This window comes from Lygodium microphyllum, chromosome 4 (assembly GCF_053477565.2).
Source record: "Lygodium microphyllum isolate KBCC chromosome 4, Lygodium_microphyllum_v1.1.10, whole genome shotgun sequence".
Classification (NCBI taxonomy): domain Eukaryota; kingdom Viridiplantae; phylum Streptophyta; class Polypodiopsida; order Schizaeales; family Lygodiaceae; genus Lygodium; species Lygodium microphyllum.
The window spans coordinates 112,830,790-112,844,282 of record NC_141138.1 but is presented as its reverse complement, the minus strand read 5'-3'; the positions used below and the strand labels follow the sequence as shown (position 1 = coordinate 112,844,282).

Below are 13,493 nucleotides of genomic sequence, written 5' to 3'. Positions count from 1 at the left end.
GGAGACCTTGGTGAGTAGGGATGCTATTTTTGATGAGATGGGTTCTTGGTATGTATCACTGGCTATAGTGCCATCGGATACGCCTTCCACTCATGTATCTATAGTTGATTTGCAGTAGAGCACTGCTATGACAGGACCTAGTAGTCAGATAGTATCCCCATGGATAGGAAGATTGAGGAGCTCATCGTCCACTGACACCAGTATGTCAGTGAGGGGGAGATATGATGTCGTGGACAGCAAAGGAAAATAGGAAGTTACTGAGGATGTATCTGGGATGATGACACTTGGTAGAATGACCTCTAGACATGAGTATGCTGACACTTTAGACAGTGAACTTGGTATTACGACTGTCTATATGCTTGTGCAAGGCAGAGTAGGTACATTCCGCCTCATGAGAGAGGGGAATCAAGCAGTGCACCACAGCCTACACACTCATAGAGGGTCAGATACCCTGCTGATAGGTTGACATATAGTGGCTACACTGCAAAGCATTATGCTTACATGACAAAAGTGATGGAGATCAAAGAACCAGGTACATATGCTAAAGCAGTGGAAGATGAGAATTGGTTTGCAGCCATGGATGAAGAAATGAATGCCTTGGTTGAAAATAAGACATGGGAACTTGTGCCACTACCTAAAGGAAAAAAGACCGTTGGCTGCAAATGGGTCTACAAAATCAAATGCAAGTCGAATGGCAGTGTGGAAAGGTACAAAGCTAGGTTGGTTGCTAAGGGGTATGCCCAATAGTATGGACTTGATTATGAGGAAACATTCAGCCCTGTTGCCAAGATGGCAACCATATGCACTGCGATTGCTTTGGATGCTACTAGAGGCTAGAAATTACATCAAATGGATGTGAAGAATGCCTTTCTTAATGGTGACTTAGCAAAGGATGTCTATATGGTTCAGCTAGAAGGGTCACTGTGATTGCTTTGGATGCTGCTAGAGGCTAGAAATTACAGCAAATGGATGTGAAGAATGCCTTTCTTAATGGTGACTTAGCAAAGGATGTCTATATGGTTCAGCCATAAGGGTATGTTCACCCTAATTTTCAGCATTATGTATGCAAGCTGAAAAAGGCATTGTATGGGCTGAAGCAGGCTCCGAGAGCTTGGCATGCTAGGATCAGTAACTACTTGCAGAGGTTGGGATTTACTGTTGGTAGGGCTGATCACATCCTATTTACAAAGAAGACTGACAATGGCTTGGTAGTGCTGGTCATATTATATGTTGATGATTTGATAATCACTGATAATGATGACTTGGGCATACAGCATGTAATGAAGATGCTGAAATCTTTATTCGATATGAAAGATCTAGGTGAATTGAATTACTTTTTGGGTATTGAGGTAATCAAGGCTGAAAATGGTTTATGGTTGATTTAGAAACATTATGCCATGGAAATGTTGAAAAAGTATGGCATGGATGAATGCAAACCATTGCATACACCCCTTGATCAGAATGTCAAGTTGGACATTAGCACTGGAGCTGAAATTCAGGATGTGACTATATACAGGCAGATGGTTGGAAGTCTGATCTACATGACCATCACTAGGCTAGATTTGAGTTATGCAGTTGGGCTCATAAGTTAGTTTATGGAGAAGCCCAAGAAGCCACATTTGGATGCTATTAGGCAGATTATGAGATATGTTAAGTCCGTTGTAGACTATGGGTTGTTCTATATGAGAGGTAAGCCCTTGAAACTGGTTGGATACATAGATGCGGATTGGGTAGGATGCTCATATGATCACAGATCTACGAGTGGTTATGCTTTTGGCTTTGGAACTGGCATGATCAACTAGAGCAGCAAGAAGCAACCAACGATTGCATTGTAGGCAGAGTATAGGGTGCTGCATTGGCAGCATGTGAGATTTCATGGTTGCTCAAGCTTATGGCTGATTTGAATATTCACTTGGATGCTCCATTGACCTTATTATGTGACAATCTCAATAGTGTACACTTGGCAACCAATCCAGTATACCATGCCAAGATAAAACACATAGAGATACACTACCATTTTATCAGAGAGATGGTTCTTGCATGGAGAGTAGATCTTATGCATGTGAAGGCTGATGAACAGGTTGCAGATAAGTTTAGTAGTTTTACACAGCTACTTGGAGTTCATCAGATGATTTGAGCTTGAGGGGGAGTGTTAGAATATCAAGCTCATATTATTCTCCTATTAGTATGTATGACTGACATTAGCTATATCCAATTGTATTAGCAAGTGTGGGACATTAAATAAGTTGGTGGTCTTAGACCCAGTGTGAATGGTCCTACGGACCTTAGTACTATTGTATACACTTATGCTATGTGTGTGGTCATGAGATAATGAATGAAAGAAGAAGAGAGCACACTTTCTCTTCACTCTGTCTCTGTCTCTCTCAATCTCTACAGGAAGAAGCAGTTCTTGCAGTAGAGAAATAATCATTCATCGACTCAATCCTTATCTCTACCTTTGTTGCGATGTCTATTCCTTCTCCACCAAACTCGGATGGCTTAACTTGCTTGAGAAGGAATTTCTTCTCTTGCATGTTAGAATTCATGGGTGTAGAATGTGTTTGACAATTAAGCCACACCACTTAGGTTATTCCGTTTAGGATATGTATATCTACAACCCATACATTAATAAATCATATATCATTACAAAGTTTCTCTTTGATACCAACTATAACCTGCCCGCCTATCGGTTGTCTAGGCATGTTTTTAGTGGTCTATTAAGTGAATCTAAGTGATGCCACCTAGAACTCCCATGGAATGTTACGGAATTTGTCGCCTAGGGTTTCTCAAGTCTGCCTCGCAAAACAGAACGTTCGCGGCTAGAACCCACTAGGATTGACCTGAAACTTGGGTCCCTACTAGTGGTCAAGGTCTCCTCACAACATTCTAGTGTTAGGTCTTGGACATCCTACTTCACGCAGAGATACCCAAGCCGAAGTAGATCCATGCCACACTTGGTTCAAAGAGAATGGGAAACGAGAGAGATGTGCCACTCAACCTCCTTACCTGTAGGGCATAGTCCCATTCTAGTCCCCTAAAATGAAATGAACCAAGGTTCTAGCCTAACAATTTCTAAAGGTCAATAAAACCTTGTGAGAAACCTCCAAATTCTCTGGGACCACCCTACCATAGGATGGATCTGCCAACCCACTTCCCTCAATAGGCATTCTTTAGTTATCTAATCAGTTCCTATCACATTTATGTGATGACATTTAAAATCATCTTCTTTAATTAAGCCTTTTAGGGAACATGGTTTGTTCGTGTAACTTATAGCACCGACACAAAAATAGAGCAAGCTGTTCTTTTAATAAAAAAGTTAACTTATCTTCAAGTTAATCTTTGTCTCCTTCCCATACATGAGAAATTATATATCCCTTTTTCCCTGCAGAAGTACTTGGTCCAAATCACATGGTACCATAATTTCCATCCTTTATCTAGATATAGGATCCTCCAATGCCACAGATGTTGAGCTCACGGCACTCTTCAGCTCCATTTTGGACTAGGCAAGGGGTGTCCAGAGCTCCAGTTGATCCACAAGTAGCCTAAGATTCCATGGTTGGCCTTTTCACCACTTGACCTTCGGCCCGTGGATCGAGCAGTGTCCTCTCAGGTTGAAGCGCGGTGTGACCTTGGAGATGATCCACCCACACAAAATATGATTTCCTTAATTAATCCAGTTAAGAATCAAGCATAATCAAGGCAATCAATTCTAATATCATTTTCCAAGAAAACATTTATTTACCCTCATAGAAATTTGTCATCATAGACCCCTGCCATGAATTTACCATCAATCACAAGCACTTGGAATAATCATCCAAACCACAATCTAACAATCAATTCAATGTAAAAGCATTTAGGACATTGTTTAATCAACCAACAAAAACAATGGTATTCTTTTCCAGACATTGCAAGAGTAAATGCAAAAACGTATCCATCTGCATATTCGCTCTCCCCCTTGGGATCTAAGAGCGATAGTATGCAAAATTTACTTAACACTTCGACTAAGACTCATGCCAAGATCTCATAGAACTATGCAAAATGTAAGCCCTATTGATCACTTACATTGAGCCGTAATCCAACCTTCTTTCCAACAAGCATAAAAGTATCAGTCTTTGATTTATCTTGAAGTTTCCTAATCCTTGAGCTCTCCACTTGCCTAGAGTTTTTGTTTGCATCTAGCCCAACCTTGAATAGGATTGATAAACATAGTCGCTATCAAGCGTCTCAAGGCATCTTAGTTTTAATCCTTATGACCATTGCTTATACTACTATGCACATCATCAAGATTCTGATCTATCAAACATGAGTTATCAATTCGTGTTATCAGCAAAAGCTTGGGCAAAGGCCTAGAGTTTTGAAAATGATTATCTTTAAGCTAGGTTGCTTGTCATGCAATCCATCAGTCATGCAAGTTGCAGCATATACCTTTAAAGTGATGAAAATGACCTACTATTATGAGGATGGGAAGTCAATAATGCCTTATATATTGTTTATGAATTTATTGCATGGCATCTAAATGCAATTAGCTTCTCCTAATGCATGCATTTGAGAACTCAATTCTTCGAATACTTGAGACAAATTTTATCTTTTTGAACGAACTATTCTCACGTGGTATAGTTTGGGTCTAATTCATCTCATGCGGGAATCAAAGTAAGCACCTATTAATTTGGAAATACATTACTTATGACATGTATCGTAGTTAGATTTGCAATTATCCCCTTGCCTGAGGCTTTGTTGCTAGTTCTAGGATTTCCATCCGCACTCTACATTCTTTGCTTGAGGGCAATTTCCCAATCTTCGTCTCCTTTAGATGCAATTCGCACAAGACTTTAGCGCATTTTTCTCCATTAACGGGGGCCAATTTGGAGAGAGAATTAAGCTGTGGGGGGAGGATAATTTCACGGGAAAGATAAGTATGTGTGGCTACCCTCTAAGGAAGGGAAGAAAAGAAGATCCTTCAGAAAAGTCTCTCTCTCACTCTCTCCCTCTTCTTCTTCATCTTCTTCTCTCTCTCCCTCTCTCTCTCTCTCTCTCTCTCTCTCTCTCTCTCTATCTATCTATCTTTGAGTATGGCAGTAGGGGAAAAGAAGTGGGAAATATCTTCCCTAAAAGGGAGGGGGAGAGAGAAGGAAATTACGTGCTATCCCCTTTTGTTAAGAGGGGGGGTTTATAAGGGGGGGAGGAGGGTATTATTAGGGGAAAAACATCATGCTAACGAGCCCTTAAGTCATCTGGATGGCCAGATTAGTTGTTGCCATGCAAGCTATTGTTAAGGGGAAAAGAAGGGATAGTGAGGGGGACTGGAGTGGTGGTAGTGGTGTTCGCCACCTCTTGTGGTGTGCATGGCAGCAGGCCGACTGGTCAAGGGCCTAGGGAGGGGTGGTATGAGAGCGGAGTTTTGAGCCTGGGATGTGCCTAAAATTTTCCAAAAAAATTCAGAATTTAGGGGAAAAATATTCGACATCGAAGGCGGTGGTGCAGCTAGGACAATTTTAAGCACCAAGTGAAAAATGACTTTTAAAAGGCACCCGAGTGACACCTGTGGATTTGTGATAATTTTTCTGACTGCCAGGCGGGATGCTAGGAGCTGCCAGTCAGTGTGGGATGCCGAGACGAACGCATAGGATTTTTCAAAGGTCGAAACGGAGCCCGGATGAGGAAGAGGCCAAAAATGGGCCAAGATACAAAAAGGTGGACAAATTTAAGGGTAAAAAGAGGGGATGCCCTTTGGGGATTTTAACCCCCCCTAAAAAAAAACATGGAGCATGGCGTGGGAAAAATGGTGTGATACAAGCGGCGTAAATTTCGCCCTCCCCCTCATGGATCTTGATTCGGAGGCTGCAAGTACTTCATGCAACATAGATTGGGCCTCAACTTCTCCCTCTTGGCTAATCATATCCCTAGTCTTCGCGCAAGATATGGCTGTCCGGATGAAGAGATCAGAATCTAGTCTTTCTCTCTCCTCGCTCTCTCTCCCCTCCATGGGTTGTTCATGTGCACCATCTTGAAGAAGGAACCAAGAAGGAGAATGAAGAAAATGATGATGGAGATTGATGGAGATGCTGAAGATTGATGTGCAGCATTGGATTGAGAGCAATGGAGGCTTTGTCTCTACTGGTTATGCAGTCATTCAAGGCATCTCGGGTTAGTGAAAACACGGTATGACCATTTTTATGAAGAAAATGAAGGATTTTTGATAGTTTATGATGATAATTATGTTCTTATTAGATGAAAATTTGTGTGAATGCTGTTTGCATCATGAGTAATTGCTGTGTATCAGAAAATTTGGATTTTGCAATGATTTACATGCTCTATTTAATTCCCGTAAACCCAAAATGCGGTTTTTTCAAGCGAAAAAATGGTAGTTTTTTCGTTTCAGGTGGGTAAAATGTGTTTCCATGGGGGGCGAAATGGAAGATAAATTGAATGTTAGTATGCTGAAGTGATTGGAACAAGAAAAATCAGAAAATAGTATATTTTATTGCCAAATAAATCAAGAAAATGGGAAAAATAAGAGAAAAAATAAAATCCGTCTTACAAAAATAAGGAAAAATATAATGATTGTTTATGGATGTATGGTAGTGGCAAGGCATGAGGTTTGGCCTCAGTTTGCCCTATCTCTTTGTCAAATATCGTGATTTATTGCTTTTTATACATTAAAACATGACAAAATGAACCTCTACACCTATGCAACGAAAGCAATACCTAAACATAGGGGGTTGGGATGTTTGAATGGTGTGATTTTCGTGCTGATTGTTACTCATTTTCTGATGCATATCATGACATAGAGTTTGTGTATTTTAATTAAGAGGATAGTAGCATGAGTGTTGTCTCGGTGCTATCCTTACATCGCCGCTATGGGTTAGTGAATGAGTATTGGAAAGCCTGGTTGTGCACAACATGTTTCTGATTTAAAATTATGTTTGAGCACGTTAGGAGCATCCATTTTTGCATGTGCATGTAAACCATGGTATCAGAATAAAAAGACTAGATGCATAGCACCTGTTTTCAATGACAATAACCCATGCTTGAGTGTGAAAAGGCATCCTGAGCTGTAGGATAGACGTTCGTTTCTTGTTGGATTATTTGGTAAGGACACATAGTATCTCTTGGATTACTTTCGAAGTGAAAGAGTGGAGTTTGTTCATTTGTTCTATATTTTTAGTAGTGCATCAAGGGGCCAATCCCTGCGATATAGGAGAGCTGCAGTGGGGATTCCACTAAGTGGTTGCCTCCCATGTATGTGATTATCGTGGCATTTATTGCCAATGTGTAAGGGTTCTCCCTTTGTGGAGTTTATAGAAAGGGAAACGTTGGACTATAAAATTATAAACACATAGATTAGACTTTAGGACAGTTCTTCCTTTAGCAACAGATTGACGCTCCTAGCCCGCGAGGCCGTGAGGGTGTGTTTGTCTATTTTGAGCATGAGGTCCGGCTAGTGCCATAGCTAGTGCTAGCCCATTTGAGGTCCCATCAATGGTGCGTCTACCGGGAGTTGCCGACAAGTGGTGGTTCTCAAATCTAGGGTTTTTAGGGACCAAAAAGTTGGTTTATGTCCTTTGACAACGACCGTCAAGCCGAAATACAAAAAGAAGAAAGTACTGAGAGGGCTAGATGACGGTTGGAGATTGTAAGTCGTTATTCTCCTCAAAGGAGCAGCCCGATACGCATAAAAGGCAGTGGTCTTAGTAACCCAACTATTGCACATAGTCCTTTAGGTGTAGGAGGAAGCACAAGTTCTTCCTCTCTTCCACCAAGTAAACCCACTTCAAGTGGGGGTGTGATCCCATCAGTTCAAACTCCTATTGTTAATCCGATTGTCGTCATGGCACAACCCATTGCAATTCCTGCAGGGACGCCGGATCTTCCAGCTTTAGGGGTTCCTTTGCCCATTTTTAATGGGTTAGCCAAAGAAGATGCGGAGTTTCATATTTGTGAGTTCCAAAGATTAATGTTTAATTACCGTATCCAAGATGAGGGACATCTTATGATGTTCTTTAACATGACATTAAAATGAAGGGCTGCAGTATGGTATCATAGCATAGAGACTAGAACCATCACCACAATTGACCAATTTTATGCAGATTTCTGAGGAGAATATGCCCCTAAAAGAGGTGCCCAATACTGGTTGCGTGTGTTGAATGTAACATGCCAAGACCCCCATGAGAATGTGAAAGCTTATGCCAAGAAGCTTAAGGAAGTGTTTCGTAAGTTACAAACTTATATTCCGATTCCGCCGGCTACCCAATTGCAATACTTCTTGCATGGATTGGATTTCAATATTCAGGTACAATTGAGCAGGGTGGCTTTGGCTGATATAGACACATCTATTACGCGGGCAGAAGGAGTAGAGTCACGATTACAAATGGCCTACTCCTCTCGAATAAATCTTAATGAGGATCTAGTACTTGAAGGAAATTTACCATTGATAAATGGAAGTCAAGGGATGTCTATGAATAACCCTAATGGGAGAGGGAGCATGGTTCAAAATATACCTTTGCTGCCAGCTCCTCCTAGTGTGACTATGCCTATGGCTAGTCAGTTGGCTCCACCAAATGTTGGAGGCCAAGCTTTGAACCCTAATGTTGTTCCTATGAGTCAACAACCAATGCCCAATCAAATTGTTAGGCCAATGGAATGACGGATAGACGATCAAGGCTATGAGTCGAGTGCCTCTAATGTCCTTGGCGAAGTTAAGGATATGATGAAGCACTACACCAGCATGATTTTCGAATAATATCGGCAAATAGCTATTTACGTCAATTTCTTGAAGAAGCAGCAGAATCTGATAGGGAGTCGACATCCTGAAGAGGATGGTCCCTCAAGATTCAGTTGTAAGTGGTGTGGCGGACAACATTTCCCTAGAAACTGTCCAAATGTTAAATGTGATATTTGTGGGAAGTCAAGCCACTTAGCCGCTACCTGTTGGAGTAAGATTAGTTCCCTCCAACAAGGGAGTAAACAGCCAGGTCTACTTAATCATAGAGCGCAAGGTAATAACCTGTAGCAAAATGATGGACCAAGACAAATCCTACAAAGGGGAAAGACCACTATAGAAGAGTTGCCACAAGGCAATGGAGTCAACCTTATCGAGGCTGTATGCATCAATGGTGTTGACATCTCTAACCTACGAGCCCTGACAAGAGGCGAAAAGGCTAAAGAGGTTGATAAAGATAATGCAAAACCGGTCGAGGAAAACCCTAAGCAAGGGGATAAGGGGACGCAAGTCCTGGTTCCTGGCATGGAAGGTGGACCTCTAAGGCCTGTTGTTGCTGACAGAAAAGTCGATCCTAAGAAGGATGAGGAAGTGCCAAGAAAGAAGGCTAGAGGTAAAAAAGAAGCACCAAAGCCGGTCCTGAGACCAAAAGAAAGGATGGTGTGGCGAGAAAAGAGAGCTTTGGCTACCGATCATGATTTTGATTTAGCAAGTTCTCTTTGCAAAGTCAAACCAGATGTAAACCTCTTACAATTGATTAAATTATCTCCAGGAGTACGCAAGGAAATCAAGAAGATCCTGCGTATTGGATATATTGTAGAACCTTTGGGCATAGCACGAGTAGGGGAAGATTGGTTTGATCATGCTGAAAAGAATTGCCCTAGGGTTCCAACATACGTGGATGGAATATTAATAGAGCATGCTATAGTAGACACTGGGTCCTCCATCAATATTATGAGTTTAGAGTTGATGGAGAGGTTGGGTCTAGGCATCCAAAAAGATAGCTCCACCCTTCTTAGAATGGCTGATGATAGTCTAAGGCAACCAGAAGGTTGCGTTACTAAAGTTTATGTTACAGTTGCAAGTGTAGAATGATTCTTGGACTTTAGGGTAATAAGATTTGCAGGATGTCTGAGCTATCGAGTCTTGCTTGGCAGGCCTTGGATCTTAGAAACAGGCTGTCAAATCGATATACCCGCCAGTCGAGTGGTTCTAGGTAGAGGTGCTAATCGAGTAATAGTCGATGCTCACCTTGAGTCTCCTCAGAGTGAAAGAGCTCCTTTATCCTCTACTTAATTAGAAACAACAGATGATCCATCTAGTAGTGAGACATCATTGAGTGATGAATCTAAAGAGGGGTCCATTACAGAGGATATTTATCAAATAACTTTAAATGAGCTAATAGAGCCGCAAGATAGGATAAGAGACGCGGATGTGATTGAGTTGGACCTTGGCATGCTGAATGATTCACGGACAATTAAATTAGGTTCCATGCTCAGTTCAGTAGAAAGGGATGACTATGTGTCCTTGATTCAAGAATTTTGTGACATTTTTGCTTGGATTTATGACGAGCTGAGAGGCATTCCTCCCAGCTTGGGTGTTCATACTATTCCTGTAAAAGAAGGAAGTCATCCTATGCGTCAAAAAGTAAGGCGTATGCCTTTTGAATTGAGGGACGGGCTGTTTGAGGAGTTACAAAAGTTACGGAAAGTTGGTTTAATCTTCCCTGTACAGCACACACAATGGTATTCACCAGTTGTCATCAGGAAGAAGAAAAATAACCAGATCCGACTATGTGTAGATTTTAGAGAGCTAAATAAGCAGATGGTTAAGGACTACTACCCATTGCCATTTATTGACCAGATTTTGGATCAATTAGCAGGTAGGAAAATATACTTGTTTATGGATTTCTTTGCAGGATACAACCAGATGGCAATTGCAGAAGAGGACAAGTTGAAAACGACTTTCATCACTATCTTTGGTACTTTTGCATACCATGTGATGGCCTTTGGTTTATGCAAAGCACCTGGATCATGGCAACGAACAACAGACAAGACCTTTGGTGACATCTCCACAGATGAGTTGAAAGTATTTATCGATGACCTAAGGGTAGCCACTGTAAGGGAAAGGATGTTGATTATCTTAAGAAAGTGCTTTGAGCGATGTGGAAAATTTATATCGCTCTTAATCCACGGAAGTGTGTCTTTGGAATGCCTTATAAGCTATTGCTAGGCCATGTGGTTAGTTCAGTAGGGATTGCAACTGACCCTAAAAAGATCAAGGTTATAGTCGCTATGAGTCCACTACGCACTCCGAAAGAGGTACATAGCTTTCTATCATCGATAGGGTACTATCGGAGGTTTATAAATGCCTTGTCAGAAAGGACGTTGCAACTAACAAACTTATTATCCTTTAGTTGTCTATCTGCATGGAGCGACCCTTGGAAGGTAGCTTTCGAGGATGTGAAACAGGAGGTAGTAAAAGCACTAGTTTTAAAAGAACCTAAAAGAGGCGAGGTATTTTACATATTTTCAGCAGCCATCATGCATAGTATCAGCTTGTTGTTTAGTCCAAATCTGGGAGGAAAAGTGGTATCATCCGATAGCTTTTGCTAGTAAAAAATTAGGCATATCAGAAATTAATTACACCTACGTGGAGAAGTTGTGCCTTGCGAAGGTCTTTGTGACTAAAAATTTCAGGCACTACATCCTCTATGAGAAGATAGTGTTCTATACGAAGGCGGAAGGGCTCAGATTTCTTATGAACAAGCTACAACCGCTTGATTGTCTGGCAAAGTGGTTAATCACTTTGCAAGAGTTCGATTATGAGATTAAGAGTAAGCCACCAAGGTTGCAAGGGATTGTGGAATGCCTTGTGGATTTCGGGGAGCCGAAAGAGACTTTGGCTGAAAGAAGTGATATTGAAGAAATGTTTAAAATTGACATAGCTTCTATCCCATCTTGGTATGCTGCTATCACGCATTATCTATCAATGGGAGAGACTAGAGCTGATTTATCAAAATCACAAAAGAGGAAAATCAAGACAACAGGCTTTGAAGTTTTTCTTGATCGCAGGGACACTATATCGGCAGGGTGTTGATGATATCTATCATCGATGTGTGATGCCTGACAAGGTTCCTTTCATCTTGGAAGAGTGCCATGACTCTACGTGTGGAGGGCACTTCGTTGGACGGTTGACGACACAGAAAGATTTAAGAGTTGGATATTGGTGGCCATCCATCTTCCAAGATTCCTTTGAGTACGTTGTCGTAGGATTTGCCAAAGCAAAGCAAAGTCGTGTCTACAGAAGACCTTGAGTAATTTCAGGATAAAAGATCAAACAGGTGACTAATCAAGATGAGAAATTGATCCCAAGACACTGTTTCAAGAAGAAGAAACTTGAACAGCCTCTGAATTGTCAGTTCCAGAGATATTCATCAATTGTGGCTAATAAATCAGATTTCAGGCACTCTTTATCAGGAACAAACACAATTTTTGTTGAGGAATATGGATGATCAAAGGAAAGCTTAGAATCTGCCTTGAAATCTCATGTTTTCTCATCATTCATGATATACAGGCATAAAAGCAGAAATAGCAATCGGTGAGCTGGAAATTTGGACAGCACGACTTCTTTCTTCAAGTTAGTTTGATGGTATGGTTCAAGGATAAATGGTACTCAAATCAAGACAAAACTAATGGCTCTTCATGAGGCATTGACATGCTGGAAATGATAGCGGGTTGGTACATTAGTACGTTGTTCAGAGTGTATAATTGTAGTTGTCCATGGTTGCATTCATAGCACTTTAGGCAGCGTTCGCGTGAACCAGGATGGCTTTAGCAGCTCTCTTTGAAGCATTCAAGTAAGCCAGGTAGATATTTCTTACCCTCCACACTAGCACCACTCTCCAAACAGCAGCGCGTAGTAAACATGGCAGGATAAGTAAACAAGAACTCAGAGAGAAAGAAACCAGTTGGCCAAGCATAACATCTTCAGGAAATGAATATAGGTATGATTTATAGCATCTTTGTGCTGCACCCTCAGAGCCCTGACAAGAGTGTTCGCTATATGGCGGTTACTTTCGAGCAGGCCGCTCTTCAGAACATTTGCATGTAGCCTAGCACCTTCGATCAGATCCTTCTGCTTAGCACAGGCATTAAGTGAGGCCACAATGCTCACTGCTGTCTCGTCATAGGATGACTTCTCGTGCTCACACCATCTTCTGTTTCTGCTGGTTTTGCAAGCCCTTTGAGAACAAGCACTTTGCGAATCCTATGTGTGCTGCAGCAATTAGTTGTAGAAGGGGCACTTTGCTAAGTTGGACACACATTTGTGCATACATAGGACAAAATGTAGGCTCAAGTACAGCCTTATCAAACACAAGTGATATCACAAAATCGCATCTCGGCTCACTGGTACATCACGAATTCATCTATACATGTTTTGCCACTGGTTAACGAGTAGCTCCAAAATTGTTCTTTTCTAAATCACTGGGCAGGCAATTCATACAAAAATCCTGGCAGCACCTTCAGGTTAACAGGCTGAAAGGAATACCCCAACTACTTCCAAGCTGTAGAATCCACCCACAGTAAGTCCTCTCCATCGCATTAACGGTACTTCACAAAGCTGATGTCTTTGGCATAAATCCGGAAGCACTGACGGCAGCACATGATGTTGTACTTCCGAACCAGCCATGGCCGTTCCCGCACACACGACATGTGCGAGATCCTGCTCCATACTTCTTGGGATGAGAGTTCCACACGGCCGAATGCCCCAT

General features: G+C 41.6%; 1 pseudogene; it reads right to left on the bottom strand.

Annotated features, from left to right (window-relative positions):
- Positions 1 to 13,190: 13,190 nt before the first annotated feature.
- On the bottom strand, positions 13,191 to 13,493 carry LOC148037484 (small ribosomal subunit protein uS14 pseudogene; annotated as a pseudogene).